Raw genomic sequence first — 22021 nt, 5'->3', positions numbered from 1 at the left:
ATTGCTGGATCCTATGGTAGCTCTATGTTCAACTTTTTGAGGAACCTCCATACTGTTTTCCAGAGTGACGGCACCAGCTTGAGTTCTCACTGACAGTGTAGTAGGGTTCCCCTTTCTCCGCATCCCTGCCAACATCTGTCATTTCCTGACTTGTTAATTTTAGCCATTCTGACTGGTGTGAGGTGGTATCTCATTGAGGTTTTGATTTGGATTTCCCTGATGCCGAGTGATGTTGAGCACTTTTTCATGTGTCTGTGGCAATTTGGATGTCTTTAGAAAAATGTCTGTTCATGTCTTCTGCCCATTTCTTGATTGGATTATTTGTCCTTTGGGTATTGAGTTTGATAAGTTCCTTATAGATTTTGGATACTAGCCCTTTATCTGATATGTCATTTGCAAATATCTTCTCTCATTCTGTCGGTCGTCGTTGATTTTGTTGACTGTTCCTTTTGTTGTGCAAAAGCTTTTGATCTTGATGAAGTCCGAATAGTTCATTTTTGCCATTGCTTCCCTTGCTTTTGGTTATGTTTCTAGGAAGAAGTTGCTGCAGCTGAGGTTGAAGAGGTTGCTGCCTGTGTTCTCCTTTAGGATCTTGATGGACTCGTGTCTCACATTTTGGTCTTTCATCCATTTTGAGTCTATTTTTGTGTGTGGTGTAAGGAAATGGTCCAGTTTCATTCTTCTGCATGTGGCTGTCCAATTTTCCCAACACCATTTGTTGAAGAGACTGTCTTTTTTCCGTTGGACATTCTTTCCTCCTTTGTCGAATATTTGTTGACCATAGAGTTGAGGGTCCATTTCTGGGCTCTTGATTCTGTTCCATTGATCTATGTGTCTGTTTTTGTGCCAGTACCATACTGTCTTGATGATGACACCTTTGTAATAGAGCTGGAAGTCTGGAATTGTGATGCCACCAGCTTTGCTTTTCTTTTTCAACATTCCTCTAACTATTCAGGGTCTTTTCTGGTTCCATACAAATTTTAGGATTATTTCTTCCATTTCTTTGAAAAAAGTGGATCGTCTTTTGATGGGGATTGAATTAAATGTGTAGATTGCTCAAGGTAGCATTGAGATCTTCACAATATTTGTTCTTCCAATCCATGAGCATGGAACGTTTTTCCATTTCTTTGTGTCTTCCTCAATTTCTTTCATGAGTATTTTATAGTTTTCTGAGTAGATTCTTTGCCTCTTTGGTTAGATTTATTCCTAGGTATCTTATGGTTTTGGGTGCAATTGTCAATGGGATCAACTCCTTAATTTCTCTTTCTTCTGTCTTGTTTGTGTATAGGAATGACACTGATTTCTGTGCATTGAGATTATATCCTGCCACTTTACTGAATTCCTGTATGAGTTCTAGCAGTTTTGGGGTGGAGTCTTTTGGGTTTTCTACATAAAGTATCATATCATCTGCAAACTGAGAGTTTGACTTTTTCTTTGCCAATTTGGATGCCTTTTATTTCTTTTTGTTGTCTGATTGCTGTGGCTAGGACTTCTAATACTATGTTGAATAGCAGTGGTGAGAGTGGACATCCCTGTCGCATTCCTGACCTTAGGGGAAAAGCTCTCAGTTTTTCCCCATTGAGAATGATATTTGCTGTAGGTTTTTCATAGATGGCTGTTATGATATTGAGGTATGTACCTTCTATGCCTATACTTCGAAGAGTTTTGATCAAGAAAGGATTCTGTACTTTGTCAAATGCTTTTTATGCATCTATTGAGGAGATCATACGGTTCTTGGTCTTTTTTTGATTAATGTATCACATTGATTTGCGGATGTTGAACCAATCTTGCAGCCTAGGGATAAATGTCATTTGGTCATGGTGAATAATCCTTTTAATGTACTGTTGGATCCTACTGGCTAGTATTTTGGTGAGAAATTTTGCATCCATGTTCATCAAGGATATTGGTCTGTAATTCTCCTTTTTGATGGTGTCTTTGGTTTGGGGATCAAGATAATGGTGGCCTCATAAAATGAGTTTGGAAGTTTTCCTTCCATTCCTATTTTTTGGAACAGTTTCAGAAGAATAGGTATTAATTCTTGTTTAAATGTTTGGTAGACTTCCCCTGGGAAGGCATCTGGCCCTGGGCTTTTGTTGGGAGATTTTTATTGACTGCTTCAATTTCCTTAGTGGTTATAGGTGTGTTCAAGTTTTCTATTTCTTCCTGATTCAGTTTCGGTAGTTGATACATCTCTAGGAATGCATCCATTTCCCCCAGATTATCTAATTTGCTGACATAGAGTTGCTCATAATATGTTCTTATAACTGTTTGTATTTCTTTGGTGTTGGTTCTGATCTCTCCTCTTTCATTCATGATTCTGTTGATTTATCAGGGTCATTTCTCTTTTCTTTTTGATAAGTTTGGCTAGGGGTTTATCAATCTTGTTAATTCTTTCAAAGAACCAGCTCCTAGTTTCGTTGATCTGTTCTACTGTTCTTTGGTTTCTATTTCATTGATTTCTGCTCCGATCACTATTATTTCTCTTCTCCTCCTGGGTTTAGGCTTTATTTGCTCTTCTCTCTCCAGCTCCTTTAGGTGTAGGGTTAGGTTGTGTATTTGAGAACTTTCTTGTTTCTTGAGAAAGGCTTCTATTGCTATATACTTTCCTTTTAGAACTGCTTTTGCTGCATCCCAAAGATGTTGAACAGTTGTGTTTTTATTTTCATTTGTTTCCATGAATTTTTTTAATTCATCTTTAATTTTCTGGTTGACCCATTCATCCTTTAATAGGATGCCCTTTAGCCTCCATATATTTGCGTTCTTTCCGACTTTCCCCTTGTGATTGAGTTCTAGTTTAAAAGCATTGTGGTCTGAAAATATGCAGGGAATGATCCCAATCTTTTGGTACTAGTTGAGACCTGATTTGTGACCTAGGAGGTGATCAATTCTGGAGAATGTTCCATGGGCCCTAGAGAAGAATGTGTATTCCATTGCTTTGAGATGGAATGTTCTGAATACGTCTTTGAAGTCCACTTGGTCCAGTGTGTCATTTAGAGTCTTTATTTCCTTGTTGATCTTTTGCTTAGATGATCTGTCCATTTCAGTCAGGGGGGTGTTAAAGTCTCCCACTATTTTTGTATTGTTGTCAATGTGTTTCTTTGCTTTTGTTATTAATTGGCTTATATAGTTGGCTGCTCCCATGTTAGGGGCATATTTACAATTGTTAGATCTTCTTGTTGGATAGACCCTTCAAGTAGGATATAGCATCCTTCCTCATCTCTTATTACAGTCTTTGGTTTAAAATCTAATTTGTCTGATATAAGGATTGCTACCCCAGCTTTCTTTTGGTGTCCATTAGCATGGTACATCGTTTTCCACCCCTTCACTTTCAATCTGGGGGTGTCTTTGGGACTAAAATGAGTCTCTTGCAAACAGCATATTGATGGATCTTGTTTTTTTATGCAATCTGATAGCGTGTGTCTTTTGATTGGGGCATTTAGCCCACTTCCATTCAGTGTAACAATTGAAAGATATGAATTTAGTGCCATTGTATTGCCTGTAAGGTGACTGTTACTGTATGTTGTCTCTGTTCCTTTATGGTCTATGTTGCTTTTAGGCTCTCTCTTTGCTTAGAGGACCCCTTTCAATATTTCTTTTAGGGCTGGTTTTGTGTTTGCAAATTCCTTTAGTTTTTGTTTGTCCTGGAAGCTTTTTATCTCTCCTTCTATTTTCAATGACAGCCTTGCTAGTTACAGTATTTTTGGCTGCATATTTTTTCATTTGGTGCTCTGAATAAATCATGCCAGTCCTTTCTGGCCTGCCAGGTCTCTGTGGATAGGTCTGTTGCCAATGTACTGTCTACCATTGTAGGTTACCAATCTCTTCTCCCGAGCTGCTTTCAGGATTTTTCTCTTTGTCTCTGAGATTCGTAAGTTTTACTATTAGATGTCTGGGTGTTCACCTATTTTTAATGATTTTGAGAGTTCTCTGTGCCTCCTGGATTTTGATGCCTGTTTCCTTCCCCACATTAGGGAAGGTCTCTGCTATAATTTGCTCCAATATATCTTCTGCCCCTCTCTCTCTTTCTTCTTCTTCTGAGATCCCAATTATTCTAATGTTTCATCTTATATTTATCTCTCGAATTCTACCCTCGTGATCCAGTAGTTTATCCCTCTCTTTCTCGGCTTCTTTATTTTCCATCATTTGGTCTTCTATATCACTAATTCTCTCTTCTGCCTCATTTATCCTAGCAGTGAGAGCCCCAATTTTGATTGCACCTCATTAATAGGCTTTTTGATTTCGACTTGGTTAGATTTTAGTTCTTTTATTTCTCCATAAAGGGTTTCTCTAATAGCTTCCGTGCTTTTTTCAAGCCCAGCTATTATCTTTAAAATCATCAGTCTGAACTCTGGTTCCAACGTCGTACTAATGTCCATAGTGAGTAGTTCCCTTGTAGTCGGTACTGCCTCTTGTTCTTTTTGTTGAGGTGATATTTTCCGTCTTTTCATTTTGTCCAGAGGAGAGTAGTTGAATAAGAGAACAAAATGTTAACAAGGTAGCGATTTCCCCAGAAAATATACTCTAAACAAATCAGAAAAGACCTGAAACTGGGGGAAAAGAAAGGGAAAGAAAGAAAAAAGAAAAAGAAAACAAACAAAAACAGAACAAAACAAAAAAACAGAATGTGATGAAATATGATCAGGCTGGGGCATAGGTCAGTGCCACACACTAGATTTGGGTGTCTTTTGGTCCGTTAGAAAAAAGTGCCTCCCAAAATTTAAAGAAAGAAAAACTTATATATGTACAAGAATAAGGGTTAATACAATGAAGGTGTAAGGTGACTTATTGTATATTGTCTGTGTTCCTTTCTGGTCTATGTTGCTTTTAGGCTCTCTTTGCTTAGAGGACCCCTTTCAATATTTCTCATAGGGCTGGTGTCGTGTTTGCAAATTCCTTTAGTTTTTGTTTGTCCTAGAAGCTTTTTATCTCTCCTTCTATTTTCAGTGACAGCCCCGCTGGATATAGTATTCTTGGCTGCATATTTTTGTTATTTAGTGCTCTGAATATATCATGTCAGTTCTTTCTGGCCTGCCAGGTCTCTGTGGATAGGTCTGTTGCCAATCTAATGTTTCTACCATTGTAGTTTACATATCTCTTCTCCCGAGCAGCTTTCAGGATTTTCTCTTTGTCTCTGAGACTCGTAAGTTTTACTATTAGATGTTGGGGTGTTGACCTATTTTTATTGATTTTGAGAGGGGTTCTCTGTGCCTCCTGGACTTTGATGCCTGTTTCCTTCCCCACATTAGGGAAGTTCTCTGCTATAATTTGCTCCAATATACCTTCTGCCCCTTTCTTTCTTCTTCTTCTGGGATCCCAATTATTCTAATGTTGTTTCATCTTTGGTATTGCTTATCTCTTGAATTCCGCCCTCGTGATCCAGTAGTAGTTGTTTCTCTTTTTCTCAGCCTCTTTATTTTCCATCATTTTGTCTTCTATATCATTAATTCTCTCTTCTGCCTCATTAATCCTAGCAGCTAGTATCCCCATTTTTTATTGCACCGCATTAATAGCCTTTTTGATTTCGACTTGGTTAGATTTTAGTTATTTCTTCGGAACGGGTTTCTCTAATAACTTCCATGCTTTTTTTCAGGCCCAGCTAGGATCTTTAAAATCATCATTCTGAACTCTTGTTCCAACATCATACTAACGTCCATATTGAGTAGTTCCCTGGCAGTTGGTACTGCCTCTTGTTCTTTTTGTTGAGGTTATTTTTTTCCATCCTGTCATTTTGTCCAGAGGAGAATAGATGAATGAGAGAACAAAATACCAACAGGGTAATAACATCCCCAGAAAATATACTCTAAACTAATCAGAAAAGATGTGAAACTGGGGGAGATAAAGGGAAAGAAAGAAAAAGGAAAAAGAAAAGAAAAAAACAGAGTATCAAATATGATCAGGCTGGTACATAGTTCAGTGCCACACACTAGATTTTGGGTGTATTTTGGTCTGTTAGAAGAAAGTGCCTCCCAAAATTTAAAGAAAGTAAAAGTTATATATGAACAAAATTAAGGGTTAATACAATAAAGGGATGGAATATGAATGTAAAAATGAAAATTATAATAAATTTTATAAAACAAATTGATAAGTTTGAAAAAAAGAAAGGATTTAAAAAAAAGAGAGAGAATGTGATCAGGCAGGAGACTAGAACAAAGCCATACACTAGAGATTTAGGGTATATTTTGATCTGTTAGAAGAAACTATCTCAAAATTTTAAATAGAGAATATATATATATATATATGCCAAAAATAAGGGTAACTACTTTGAAGAGATAGAATATGACTCTAAAAATGAAAAATAAAAAATGTTTTTTAAAATAGGGATTGGTAAGGTGTTGGTTGAAAAAAGGAAAAAGAAAAATTAAAAAAAAAAACTTTGAAAGACTAAAGAATCAGGGTGAAAAAAAGTCATGAATTCTATGTGCGGTACTCCCCTAGTGCTGGAGTTCTGCCGTTCTCATTGATCGGTAAATTTGGTCTTGGCTGGCTGTTCTTGCTGATCTTCTGGGGGAGGGGCCTGTTGCCATCGTTCCCAAATGTCTTTGCCAGAGGCGAAATTGCCCCGCCCTTGCTGGTCCGGGCTAAGTAATCTGCTCAGGTTTGCTCTCGGGAGCTTTTGTTCCCTGCAAGCTCTCAGTACAGCTTTGGAGGAGAAGAGGGAAAATGGTGGCCTTCTAATCTCCGCCCCGGAGGAGCCGAGAACTTGGGGCCCCACTCCTCAGTGAGCCCCCAGAGAAAAGCAGTCAATCACTTCTGTCTCCCCGGTCTCCAGCCACACTCTGTGCTCACCCAGCCTGTGACCAAGCGTTTCTATCTCTGGCACCCAACTCGGTGTGGAGTCTCCAAACCCAGCAGATCCCTGCAGTGAGCTCCCACACTGCTCCTCCTGGGGGAAGAAGGGGAGTCTCCCCGGATCTGCTGCTTGTTGGGTCCCTATTGGAGGAGTAGTGGGCCAACTGTGCCGGGGATCACGGTTTATGGCAACCCTGAGTTGAGGCCCGCTCCTCAGCTCCGCCTCTGCAGCCGGCTTCCCTGCTCCGATATGTGGGAGCTCTGCCACACTCAGGCACCCCCAGTCTTTCTGTGACCCCAAGGGTCCTGAGACCACACTGTCCTGCGAGGGTTCCACCCCCCACTTAGCCACTGGAGCGATGACCCTCGCAGAGCTGACTTCTAAAAGTTCAGATTTTGTTCTCCACTGCTCTATCACTTGCCAGAATCGGCTGACAGAGGCCCCCTCCCCCGCCATCTATCCTCCCAAATACTGCCTTGGATTCACTTCTCTGCACGTCCTACCTTCCAGAAAGTGGTCACTTTTCTGTTCAGAGAGTTGCTGCTATTCTTTTCTTCGATCTACTGTTGAGTTTGTAGGTGTTCAGAATGGTTTGATCCCTATCCAGGTGAATTCCTGGAACCAGATGAAATCCAGTTCTCCTATTCCTCTGCCATCTTGCTCCCTATCTCAGCATTATCAGTATTTTGATTCTGTGCTCCTCAAGCAACCTTCCGATTCTTAGGTTTCCCCTGAATACTGCTTAGAGGGTAGAATGAAAAAAGTAGATTGGTGAGTATTTAAAGTACTTAATCATTACTTTCTATTTTAGTAAAGTTATGCAGTTATATTCCTTTATACATTGGTTTCCTTAAAATGTTATTAGTGTGAGTCAGTACACTTTAGTCCCATTAATTCTGGGATCCTGAATAAATAATTTCCCAGGGTCTATGATACTGAGAACCAGACATCAGACTGTGATGAATCCAGAAGAGATGCTACTTGTGAACTGGGCTTCTTGGGAAGCCATGGCTGCCTGTAGGATTGTTTTTCCTTTTATTTCTCCATTAGTTCAGATTTATCAGAGGACTATGGAACAATGTATCCCACAGCTCACTACACAAGCTGATAGGACATCCATTTGTGCCAAAACACCAGTCCAAAACTGACTCCTCTTTTTTCTCCAAACTTGTTTCTATTGTTCCCCTAATTAGACTCCATATTCTATTCAGCTATCTAAGGCAGACAGTTGGGAATCAGCTTAGTCACCTCATTCTAAGTACCCCATATCTACTCAATCAATTCACTAAAGATGTGTTGCTGACTTTATTCATAAATATATTTTGAATATCTCTTTACATCTTTGCTGCCAGTGTTATAATTCAAGCTGTCACTATTGTGATGGCCACCCGACTTGATTCTCTCTACTTTACCTTCCTCACAGCAGGTAAAATAATTTTTAAAACCAGAATAAGACCATGTTATTTTCCATCTTATAATATCTCAGTGATCCTCAAAGTAGCAACAAAACAAACATTTTAGCTTAGTACTTGAGGCCCTTCAAAATCTGACCACTGTCTTCTGTTATCCTCTTAGTTTCTGCCACCTATCCCCCCCCCCACAACACAACTGATTTTCCCCCTGCCAGGTTGCCATATCCATATCCTGTGTTGATGGGCTTCATCTTGTCAGTGGCCTTCATCTCCACTGCCCTTGTCTAGTCCATGATCCTTTTTATTTTCCTACCTTTCCTAACTGTGGGACATCTTGGAGATCACCAACAAACTTTTATTCATCTCCTGGTGATGATTATGGGAATTCTCACCTCTGTCTTCCACATGTTGGAGTATATGGTACAGATCATCCCCAATTTACCATGGTTTGACTTTACAAAGATGTGAAAGTGATATGCATTCAATAGAAACTGTACTTCAATTTTGAACTCTAATCTTTCTGGGGCTAGCAATACATGGTATAATACTTTCTCAGGATGCTGGGCAGTAGTAGTGAGCCATAGTTTCCATTCAGCCAACATCATGAGGATAAGCAAATGATACACTTACAACCATTTTGTACCCACACAACCATTTTGTTTTTCACTTTCAGTACAGTATTAAATAAATGACATAAGATATTCAACACTTAATTACAAAATAGGCTTTGTTTTAGTGATTTTGTCCGATTGTAGGCTGATGTAAGTGTTCTGAGCATGATTAAAGTAGGCTAAGCTAAACTATGATATTCAGTAGATTATGTGTATTAAATACATTTTTGACTTATGATATTTTCAACTTATGGTGGGTTTATTGGGACATAACCCCATCATAAATCAAGGAAGATCTGTGCTCTCTGAGGCTGCCTTCAGGCAGTCATTGACATCTTCTGAATTGAGAGATCAATAGGTCAAATTGAATGTCTTGTTCAAAATAGCCTAAGAGATTTCATATTAGATTATGAGCTCTGCAAAAACTAAAAATAAAATGCATTAAAAGATGAAATCAACTAATTTCTAGCATATTTTTTTGACTAGATAAAACAAAAACAACTTCTATATTTTAAGAAACTTTAAAAATGTCAGTTTCTTTAATAATTGCCTGATTCTTGCATGGCATCTTTCAGTATATAGAGTCCTATACTGACAGAATATAAAGAGTACAGTATATATGCCCTCTTAAATAGTATAAATATGATTTTTACCAAAATTTTTACAATCTGCAGTGTCTAAAATCTTTGTTTTTTTTTTTTTTTTTTTTCTCCTCATAATGGTAGATGAACATTGTCTGGAAATAAACCTTTTAAAAGAAAACTAGATAGTCTTACAATACAAATGGCATAAATCCTCTTAACTGTAGAGAAATTGCTAGTGGGTTTTGTGTAATTAATATAGGTATGCAGACCCACTTTTAGTATATTTGCTCAGTGGGAGAAACATAGGTTTTGGTTTTGGGTTCAAATTCAGACTCAGCTACTTACCAGTTGAATGACATTGTGATTCGAATGCTATTAGCCTTCTGAACTACATTTCTTTTTACCTGTTGAATTGTTTTACTTGCATGGGAAATCCCCGGCTGAGACTTTTTGTGATGGTCACTGATTATTCTAGACTAGTGTCTGACTTAAAGTGGGTGCTCAATAAATATTTGCTGAATAAATGTGGGAATTACAAGCTAAATTTCCATTATTTAATTTTTAAAAAAAGATTTTCAGAAAGAGCACAAGCAAGTGTGAGCAGGGGGAGGGGCAGCAGGAGAGAGAGAATTGCAAGCAGACCCTCAGCTGAGTGTGGACCCTGACACGGGGCTCAATCTCATGACCCCAAGATCATGACCCAAGTTGAAACCAAGAGTCAGAGGCTTAAGCAGCTGAGCCACCCAAGTGCCCCTAAATTTCAGTTTTAAAGGATATATGTAGTAGGCCGCCAGACTGTGTATTGTGCAGTGTTGGCCACCTGGAAGTTTCTTTTGGGTTCTCTCTTCATAGAGAATACTTCAGTTTTTACAAAGGAATTAGATTTCCTGGATAACTGCACGCATCTCACAGTGAACTTTTTTTATGGCTCTTCTCTTAGAAAAGGAAGCAGCTAAACTCTTGAAAATCATGGCCATAGTTCAGTGAAGTTGAATGGAAATGCCTTTGTAGTGTGAATTTTTCTGAAGCCTTTTGGGTTTATTCCTGATTGATATGCTTTTTGTGTGCACTGATTGATCAGTCTTGGTGCTTCTAGCCTCTGGTCATCTCTAGCTAATGGCTCAACTTTCTATCCTGATAAATTTGTGCCATGCATAGGGTCTCAGTAGGGTCTCGCCCAGGATTTTGAGCAATTATGCTTGGATATTGCCTAAAGTTCCACAGAATGATCTCCATAGAAATATTTTTCACAGAGCCATTACTAATGATGATTGAGAATCAAGGCTAATGTCACTACTTTTCTCTGTGGGAGAAACTTCTGCCCTATGATGATGGGAGCATCTTCACCGATGTGACCTTCAGTCTACTCTCCCTAGAAAGTCCCTCAAGAGCAAACAGTGGCAGGTCTTTTTTTCTAAAATATCCAGGACTAGTTGACCACTCTGATTGTCCCTCAGCCCATAAGGTACTGGTACCACATTAAACAAATTAAGTAAAATTACCATAATAGAAGAAGAAAAGAGAAGGAAACTTGTTGAACATATACAGAGCCAATATGGCAGCTAGTAAACAGATTCTGGAAGACATGCAAAGGAGGACATGTTGGTTAGGAGAAACATTACTTGCCTACTATTTCCCAAATGTTTAAAATTTACAGGCACTGGATGTTCCTAGCCATCTGTTACATATAAACATAAACACACCCATTAAAGGGCCTTTGTAGAACTTTAAAAACAACTATTTTAGATTCTAATTATCTGCATTTTATTTTTATGGTACTGTTTTAATTCATTATCCAGCGTTTGGTTTTCAGCTACTTTTTATTCACTCAGTTAGGGATGGTAGGTACACTGTTCTGTAGATGTTTGTGCTTTTGTGTGTGACAGTAAAAATGAAAATGCTTATCTGCTAAAGACATATTTGTTCCACTATGTTCTGACCCAGAAAAGAGGAGAGAGCGTCCTACACAGTTGTGATCCACAGAGATGCTCAGAATATATGCTGAAAAAGGTAGCATGCCCTTTCTCCTGGCAAGGAACTACTGCAAGGAAAAGACAGATAAGTCAAAAAATGCCATGCTGTATTTGCCTGATAATACATATTTATGAATTCAGCCAACATCCTTCTCCAGTAGTGGCAAGCTGGTGACTAAGACAAGAAGCCCTGCCACAGAGGAGTAGCTTTTTGTTACAGGCTTTTTTGGGGACAGTTTCTATTAGGACAATTAGGACTTGACTGTTCTTAAAGACGGTATTTAGTATAACTGTGGTTGAGTCAAATTGGCTGCAATATGGAATTAAGACCCAAAGAAAGAAGGATTTCTATTTGTTTCTGGGAGAGCTAAAGGAAGAAATCTGTCAGAGTAAAGAATAGTAAAAAAAGAAAGAAAATTTAATTGTGTACCAACCTAAGTTTTCTGGCAATTTCCCAAACTAGGGTAATGTCTATGGAATAGTAATGCTCAGTGGGAACAATTTATGAGCTGAATATTTCTGAAAATCCTATTGAATTCCGTGTTCTTTATTTACATAAAGCAGACTGTGCTGAGTAAACTAGACTTGAAAACATCCCTCAAGGTTTACTGCAGATCAAAATGTGTGGGTTTTTTTTTTTTTTTTCAGTTATCCCCTGGTTTTTGGACCTTAATCCTGAATTCTTACTCAGTTTTAGAAATAAAGAATCCCTAGTAATTGGCACCTAAGTATATCTGGGAAATACAGAAAGGAAATAGGCCCTAACACTCTCAAAATAGAAATTTTCAGGTATGATAGAGGACCAGACACTGATGAAAATTTAATGGGAGGGAAACATGGTTCTCATTTATCCATAGGAAAATAAGTATAATTAAAGCTGGTATGGAACTCTGTGTTTACATAGTTCCTGCCCTAAAAATTCCACGATCTTCACGATAAACTTGTAAGGTAAAAAGGACAGGTTTTATTATCTTTGGGACCTGGGGTCCAGAGGCCCTATATAACTTGCTTAAGGCACAAATTGTGTATAATGAAACTGATATTTGAACCCAGTTTGTCCTCATCCAACTCTGTGATCTTCCACCACCCTCACTGATGTGGAGTTTTGGACAGATATTTATTGCATCAGGCTAAATACCTTAGCCAACCTTCAAAGGAAATACCACCACTGTGTCAGGAAATGCCCTGAGCAAAGCCAACCTGTCTCTCCTATATCAAGCATCTAGACGGGTCCCTTCAGGGAGTATCTGGCGTCAAAATTGCATTTGCAGTAACTGCTTGCTTGTGGTAAACTCAAGTCACTACTGCAGCTAAATCATCCACACTCACTATGTTGAGATAGTACTGAATAGAAAGGAGATACTGTTTTAGCACTTAACAAGTTTTATAGTTTAAGACCTATACAGTGGGGGAGACGAACCATGAGAGACTAGACTCTGAGAAACAAATGGAGTGTCCTAGAGGGGAGGGGGGGTGGGGGGATGGGTTAGCCTGGTGATGGGTATTAAAGAAGAAACATATTGCATGGAGCACTGGGTGTTATACGCAAACAATGAATCCTGGAACACCACATCAAAAATTAATGATGTAATGTATGGTGATTAACATAACATAATAAAATAAAAAAAATAAAATCTCTAAAGGACAGAGTATATCCTTCCTAAGTACTGAATTACCTTGCTCAATGCTGAGAACATGAAGGTTACAAATAGATTTTTGTTTTTAAATTATTTTCAGGTTTTTACCTATTTATGGTACATACGTCTTAGGACTGTGCCCAACATAGAGGTTGTTTAATGTTTACTCTTTGAATTATCTCCTTTGTCACTATAAGAACATTCACTGTAATACATAAAATATATCTTTTCCAATTGCTTAATATGTGTTTCATGATAGTCAACTGCTTAGAGTCTTCATATAAATCTATTAAATTTCACTATATATGTTTTATATAGTATGAAAATCCCTATGGGGAGAAAGTTTTAATTTAATCTCGGTGTGATAATACAAACCACCAGATCAAGCGGATTAAGTATTAATTTTTCTCTCACTAGGCTGTGGGTTAGTGGTACATTCATACTGTCTTTTTTAAATACTTCCTTCTTTCCAATTACACGTTATATTGTTGTATTCTCATGATTATTTAAGATCTAGCAGGAAAAACAATACTGTATTCACTTGTCTTATAATTTAAAAAAATAAACATGTTTCTTGTCCCTGCTGCTTTAGCCATGAAATGGTGCTGAATCACAGAAAACAGAGTCCAACAAGGCCATTAGCACATAGTCTTATCTCCTTTGTCACTATAAGAACATATAAGGACTATAATACATTCTCTAATGTGATGAGGAAATGAGTCAGCACTCTTACAAGAGGGAAATGTCCCAAGTCTGCTTTTCTTGTTGATTTACTGTCAGCTTCTATTTGAGTTAGACTTTGGTCTGAATACAAACAGAACCATATTCATCCCCCTATCGATCATTTCCTGGATCTCAGGCTGGCTGCTTACTGCTCAGGGCAAGAAAAGACAGATTAAACAAAGAATGGCAGAAAGGATCCTTTAACACACAGATACATGCGCTCTCACACAAACACTCACACGTGCACTTGCACACAGAGACACGGGCACTACTCACACAAACAGGAAAGCACCCTTACTCCAAAGCCTGAAGATTCTAGAGATGTGATGACTGATTTTAGAGGGTGCAAAGTACAGAAGAATTGAATGATACAAAGAGAAATTTTTGCAAGTCTGTTTCTGTTCCTAGGCTATAATGAATACCTTCTTGCTGCCCACTCTCTCACTGCCCTTCAACATAGGAAGTAGAGTCAAGTAGAACAGAACCAAGTGTGGCAGATTTTGTTTTCCAAAGATGGCCAAACGCCCTTTTAGATCTGCCCATCTCCTGAAGTAAATGAAATCTGTTTCTCTCCCCCTTAAATGCAGACAAGATTTTTAACTGTTTAACAACTAAAAAGGAGCTGAAATGACACTAATTCTTAAAGCTATATCATAAAATGGGATAGGACTTTCCCCTAGACTGCCTTTCCTCTCTTTCCTCCTATTCTCTGCACACATGTGCACACACACGTCCCTTTAGGGTTAGCCAGCAAGCTGTGAGGAAGTTCAAAATGGCCCATGTGGAGAGGAACAGAGGCCCCGTGCAAAAGATATTAACTGTCTGACATGAGGGGATGAACCTTCAAAGAATTCTAACTTTCAGTCTTAAAATTTTCAGCTGGTAACAGGAAACAGAGAAACACTCTCTCTACTGAGTTCTACATTTTGAAGTAATTAGCACAGCCAATATTAAGTGGAGAGGGGTGAGTATATTTTGCATGTTAAAGGGATGGAGATTGTTAGGACAGACGGTAGATGGTGGCAGGTTATATTTACAAAAATGATCACAGCAATATTCCAGGGCCAAATTCTCTTCCAGAACTTTGTCATACCCTATCAAGAAGTAGTTTATTTTTGCTTCTGGCTTCAATTAATGGAATGTGGCAGAAATGATACTATGTGATTTCTGAGGTTAGGTCATAATAGGTGATAGGAGTCTACCTGCTTCTTTGCTTTCTTGTCTTTGGACTCCAGCTGTCATAGTCCATTTAAAAAAACCATATGGAGGGGCACCTGGCTGGTTCAGTCTGTTAAGCATCTCTCTTCAGCTCAAGTCATGATCCCAGATTCTGGGATCGAGCCCCACATTGGGCTCCCTGCTCAGCCAGGAGCCTGCTTCTACCTCTTCCTCTGCCATGTCCCTTGTTCGTGCTCTCTCTTGCATGTGTGCTCTCTCTCTGTCTCTCTCAAATAAATTAATAAAATCTTAAAAAACATGTGGAGAGTAACTGAGGCTGCTGACCATCAGTCAAAGTAGACCTCTAGATACATGGGGGAATGAGCTTTTGGATCATTCTAGGAACAAGGTTTTGCATCATTTATCTGAAGCCCCAGACCTAGTGGGACAGAGAGAACCTGTCTCTGCTGTGCCTTGTCCAAATTCCTGTTCTACAGAATCCCTGAGTGTGATAAATGGTTTTCTGTGACACTAAGCTTTGAGGCAGTTTGTTACAAGGAAATTATATCTAGAACACTAAAGAACCTGAGATCCCTTATAACTCATCCATCCATGGAGGGCATGTAGAGAAGTGAGGATCCAAAATCCAATGTGTCCATGGTCTTTAATATTTATGGATTATCACAAACTGAGACAGATTTCCAACACTTGCTATTGTCATAAGACTCTTGGATACCCTTGATTTGTACTCAAATTTAGAAATTTTTATAAATTATGACTAGATTGTGGACCCAGCTACTATACTTTCTTAGTAAAAGAATTTTCCTCTGGAAGAAGATATGACAGCATTTATTATTTGAATACTAAAAATAGAAGTCAAAAATTTCAGTTAAAGATAGTGAAGTAATTGCATAAGGTAAGTTTCCAGTTTGTAACCACTCCACAGCCTGCTTATTCTAAAGTGAAGTCTGGCAGACTATGCACACAGTGCTTGCAGTCAGCCACCCAATTTAGGAACAAGAACTTTCGGGAGTGAAGGGATAGGTTAATGCATTTTCAGAGGAAAACTCCAACATCTGTATTTACCAGTATAGTATTTTATGCATTAATATGTATTGACCAGCAAAGATCACTAGACTTTTGAGAAAGGCAAGTAATCCAAAGAGAATGGTCAAGAAGAACAAATAAAAACTAACACCTGAGGAAAATGATAATGTAAAAGAAGAAAAACATAAAAAATATCTAGTTAGTATCCTTAGAGACATTTGAGTGAACAGTGACTCCATAAGCTAGAAGGAATGCTTTGGGAAAAAACAAGGGATTGGGAAAGTAAAAGCATGTGAAATATAAAAATGTGTTAATGGGAAAACTAAAAGAAATGTAAAATATAAGGGAAAAAGGTAGAGGACCCATATAATAGGCATTTTAGAAAGAGGATAGAAAAAAAATTATAAAAGATTTACATTTGGAAATACTGTCATAAAATTTCTACATTCTAGAATGAAAACAAAGATTCCATGGTTTCTGAGGGAGAGGACCAAGGCATAGGATACCATTACAGGGATTGGATTAAATTAAGGATTTTCCATTTAATGGAAAATACTTAATTGGTACCAAACTTGCCTGAAGATAGCAGTGATGTTGGAAAACAATGTAGCAATGACTTTAACCCTAGAATGCTCTACCCAATAAAAGTACCAAATGTTAACAAGAGAAATAGATCTCGGCAGGCAAGTATTAAAAATAATTTCTCTTGAACATTATCTTGAAAAAATAACTATATATCCTAGCCATTAAAATACTCTGGAAAGGATGATGCCATGCTACTCCGGAAATAGTAGATCTCATTTATGAAATAAACCAAAGAAGCTCCAGGATGACAAATGGATATATAAGACCACCAGTTTGATTAACATTAGAAAATCCCAAGATTCTAATATTAAGAAACTGCAGGAGGCTTACCCTCGTGTTAAAAATATATTTTAAAAAGGTACAAAAACTCCAGAGAAAACAAGAATTGAATAAAATATCTGTGGTTCAAATATGAAGGGAAAAAAAACACATGCAGCATGAATTTTTTTTTTTAAGATTTTATTTATTTGACAGAGAGAGAGTGCACAAGCAGAGGGAGCGGCAGGTAGAGGGAGCGGCAGGCAGAGGGAGAGGGAGAAGCAGGTTCCCCGCTGAGCGGAGAGCCCCATCCAATGCAGGGCGCTATCCCAGGACCCTGGAATTATGACCTGAGCTGAAGGAAGACACTTAACCATCTGAGCCACCCAGACACCCCATGCAGCATGATTTTAATCACTTAATAAAACATGAGAAATTTAAATTTTATTTTGGATGCTGGAACTATTCTGAATTAAACGGATTATTTGGAGATAGAGAAAAGCATATGCTTATCTATAGCTCCAATCTCCATCTCTACAATACAGTTATTCTACAAACATGTTTACATGATTATAATCTTATTATAGAATTACATATTTTGGGGAGCCTTGAAAGATGAAGTCAGATTTTATTTTAGTTTATGTAACCAAATTGTGATTTTATTTTACTTGTACAAGTCCTGCTATACTTGATATAAATAGGAAAGTTAGGGAAACTATGCAGAAGTACGTATAGATCCTGATATTCTCATTTTTATAGTATGAATCAATTGGTAGTCTGTAAATTTGATTAATAGGTTATTTTTAAGATTTTATTCAATTGACAGAGAATCAGCACAAGCAGGGGGAGTGGGAGAGGGAGAAGCAGTCTCCCCACTGAGCAGGGAGCCTGATGTGGGGCTCCATCCCCAGACTCCAGAATCATGACCTGAGCTGAAGGCAGATGCTTAACTGACTGAGCCACCCTGGCACCCCAATAAAGAGAGTTTAATATACTTAATAGGGAAGCCATTAAAAGTCAAATAACAAAAAATTTGATGACAAGGGAAAGAATTCTTACTTGTACTAAATTTCTCTTTATAGGGTAAAGTCGACTCTAAATTATGTAGGTCAAGAAAGAGATATGTACTGAAAGTAATAAAAGTAAGCATCTTTTTTTTATTTTTGTAAGGGCATGTTATTGGCTCTTAATATATGATGACAAAGTAGTTATAAAAATGAATAGTAAAAGGGTTCCTCTTTCTCCACATCCTTGCCAACATTTGTTGTTACCTGTCTTGTTAATTTTAGCCATTCTAACTAATGATGTACTATATGTTGGCTAATTGAACATAATAAAAATAAAATAAAAAAATAAAAACATAAAATAAAATACATTAGGGAATATTAAAAAAATAAATAGGAAATATGTCTTTAAGCATCATCCTGTTTACTAAGTAAAGCATCAAAAATCTTGGAGTCTATTGCTTACTAAATGTATAGACTGTTTTGAATACTTTGATAGGAATTTTTGCTCAAAGGAATTGTATTCTTTATGTAAATAGCATAGAATGAGATATATTGGATAAACTTACCATAGCTGTACATGTGAGCAAATCATATGTGAAGAATGTGTACAATTTACAGAGTAATATGTATGTGTTTTCTGAATTAGAAAATGCATTATCAAATTTTTATCTTAATATAATTATTACATTCACACATTCAGATGAGAAAAGTGATGATTAGACAGAAAGAAATAGAAAACTGAACAGACTAATTACTAGTAAGGAGATTAAATTGGGTAAAAACCTTACAATGAAGAAAAACCCAGGACCAGATGGCTTCACTGTTGAATTTTATCAAATATTTCAATAAAAATTAACCCCAGTCTTCCTCAAATTCTTCCAAGAAAAATCAGGAGGGAACACTCCCAAAGTTATTTTATGAAGATATCAAAACCAGAAACCAGGCCAACATCCCTGATGAACATAGATGCAAAAATTCTCAATAAAATGCAAACCAAATTCAACAGAATTTTAATAGGATTATCCACTGTGATCAAATGGGATTTATCACTGCACTGCAAGGATGATTCACCATATGCAAATCAATGTGATACATCACATTAATAGAATGAAAGAAAATAATTATATGATCTTAATATGTACAGCAAAAGCACTTGATGAAATTTAATAGCTATTCATGACAAAAACTTTTTCATGATAAAAACTCTTAAGTTTGGCATAGAAGGAAATATCTCAACATAATAAGGCCATATAGGAAAAACCCACAGCTAGCATCATACTTGATGGTGAAAGACTGAAAACTTTTCCTATAAGATCAGGAACAAAAGAAAGGTGCCCACTCTTACCATTCTTATTAACATTGCACTATCTAGTACTACCAGGAAAGAAAAATCAGTGGTATCAGACTTGGAAAGGAAGAAGTCAAAGTATCTATATTTTCAGATGACATAATTTGGAATAGAAAATTCTAAGGACTCCGCCAAAAAACCTGTTGTAATCAATGAATTAAGTGTAGTTGCAGGATACATTACCATACAAAAATCAATAGCATTTTTATACACAGTGAATTCTCTGAAAAATCTTATTTACAATAGCATCAAAAATAATAGAAATTAAAGGAAGTGAAATATCTCTACTCTAAAAACTATAAGACAATGATTAAAGAAATGGAAAAAGACACATGGAAAAACATCCCATATTCATGGATTAGATAAATTAATATAAAATATCAATACTACCAGAAGTCATCTATAGATTCAAAGCAATCCCTATCAGGATTCTAATGGCATTTTTCAAAGGAGGAAAAAAACACTCTTAAAATTTACGTGGAATCACAAAAGACCCTAAATTGCCAAAGAAATCCTGAGAAAGAACTAAAGCAGGACTCCTCATCACACACTTCCTGATTTCAAGCTACACTATAAGATATAGTCATCAAAGCCATATGTTACTAGTGTAAAAGGAGTCCAGTAGACTAATGAAACAGAATCAAGAGCCCAGAAAATAAACCCAAGCATACAAGGTCCATTAATATTTGACAAAGGAACCAAGAATATTCAATGGAGAAAAGACAGTCTTTTCAATAAAAGGTGCTAGATAACTGGATATTCACATGTAAAAGAAACTAAACCCGTATGTTACATCAGTCAGAAAAATTAACTCAAAATGTGACTTAGACTTAACTCCTAAATGTGGGACCTGAAACTATGAAAATTGTAGAAGAAAACCTAGAAATAAAGCTCCATGACAGGGTCTTGGTAATAATTTTTTTGGTTAGGACACCTAAGACATAAGCAACAAAATAAATAAGCGAGACTACATCAACTAAAAAGCTGCTATACAACAAGAGAAACCAACAAAGTGAAAAGACAACTTATGAGAAAACATATTTGCAAATGGTATATCTGATGAGGGGTTAACATATAAAACCTATAAAGAATGCATATAACTCAGTAGCAAAACAAAACATAATTAACAAATTGGCAAAGGACCTAAATTGATATTCTCCAAAGATAGGAAAGGCCAACAGGTACATGAAAAAATGTTCAATATCACTAGTCATTAGGGAAATGTAAATTAAAACCACAATGAAATATCACCTTATACCTGTTAGAATGGCCATAAAAATGACAAAAGATAACAAATGCTAAGGAAATTTTGTACACTGTTTGTGGGAATGTAAATTGGTATAGCTATAATGGAAAACAGTATGGAAGATCCTCAAAGAAAAAACTAAACATAGAACTAACTTACGATCTAGAAATTCTATTTCTGGGAATATATTTAAAAAAATGAAAACACTAAAACAGAAGGTGGGCAGGGCAGCACGTGGTTAGGAAGGCTCCACCACCTTGAAGGTAAAGATTAAGTGCTGGAAGGGTGTGGCCACTTGGCTCTGGGTGGCCCAGGAGGAGGACTCAGCATCTCTGAGATGGACTTCAATGGCTGCTGCTAGGAAGGCAAGGTGCCCTGCCATGGCTGCCCCCTTGGTGTGGGGTCAGTGCTCCCATTGCTACCACATGCACTGTATTCTCAAGTGGCTCAATGCACAGCAGGTGCAGCAGCTTTGCCCCATGTTCTGCAAAGAGTGGAAGTTCAAGGAGTAAGGCAACCCTGTGGCTGTTCACACTTCCCCCAACTTCAGGGCTCGCCAGCCATACTCTCCCCTTGGGAATGGTCCCCTTTGGGCTGTGACAGGGTTGAAATGAGGACTGGAGCTACATTTGTTTCCCATCAAATGATACTTTTATATGATAAAATTCATAATCTAATTAAAGAAACATATTTTTTTAAGTAAAACTTGCAGATTCTTTAAAAAAAAGTAAAATTCATTAAACTGCCGAGCCTAAACAAACAAGATCATTCACTTGAAAAGATCTCTGCATTCCAGTATTCATAGCATCATTATTTATAATCCAATTTAGAACTCAGTCTTGTACTAAAAAGTTTATATTTTCAGATAAACATCTGGGCACTTTTAAGTCAACATTTTCTGATTTGACATTGAACCACAGCATTTGCTGTGACACTGAGAAGAGAATTGATACAATATCTCAACAGAAGAGCGCAAAATAATGTGTATTTCCCAAATTAGGTTAGCCTACACATATTCTATTGTGATTACTAAGCACACGTAAACAAATATATAAACCAACTACCGACTTAATGTCCCTTCAATCATAATATTGGAGCCACAAACTTAAAATCTTAAATATTATTTATTAAAAATTAAGTTAAAGGTTTTGTAGAAGTAGGATTGTCCTAAGTCAATAGTTCTGACTTTGAAATTTATGCCAAACTAATAGTAACTCACAAAACCCACAACCTATGAAATCATTATTTTGTTGTATGAGACTATAGCTACTACAAATCTAAAAATCTAATTTTCTTCCATTTATACTTTTCTATTTATGACAGAAAAGAATAATATAACTTGAGAGATAAGCTGAAGTAGTTGACATTTTCCTGCCCTGACAAATGTCCCAGTAATTTTAAAAGGTTATGTAGAGAATGTGTTAAGTGTAAAAATACTTGGCTTTTATAAGGAGATCCCTAATTATACTTCAATTGAAATTCAACTGGAATACAGAAATTAGCAAGCAATTTTTCTGAACCTGCATAATTCTTAAGATCCTGTTTCTGTTCTGTGATATTTGAATTTCCTTCTTAAGGAGTAAGAAAAATGTGAACTCAGGAGATAAAATGATTCAACTTATTTAGTAAATTTTCCTTTATC

At 37.1% G+C, this 22021-nt stretch overlaps 1 pseudogene; it reads left to right on the top strand.

The window, feature by feature from the left end:
• The window catches only part of LOC113927955, a 56672-nt pseudogene extending 35781 nt beyond the window's left edge, over positions 1 to 20891 (top strand).
• The last annotated feature ends 1130 nt before the right edge of the window (positions 20892 to 22021 follow it).

Source organism: Zalophus californianus, chromosome 7 (assembly GCF_009762305.2).
Source record: "Zalophus californianus isolate mZalCal1 chromosome 7, mZalCal1.pri.v2, whole genome shotgun sequence".
NCBI lineage: Eukaryota > Metazoa > Chordata > Mammalia > Carnivora > Otariidae > Zalophus > Zalophus californianus.
Note: the sequence above shows the minus strand (reverse complement) of the source record. Positions and strands in the feature narration are given on the sequence as shown.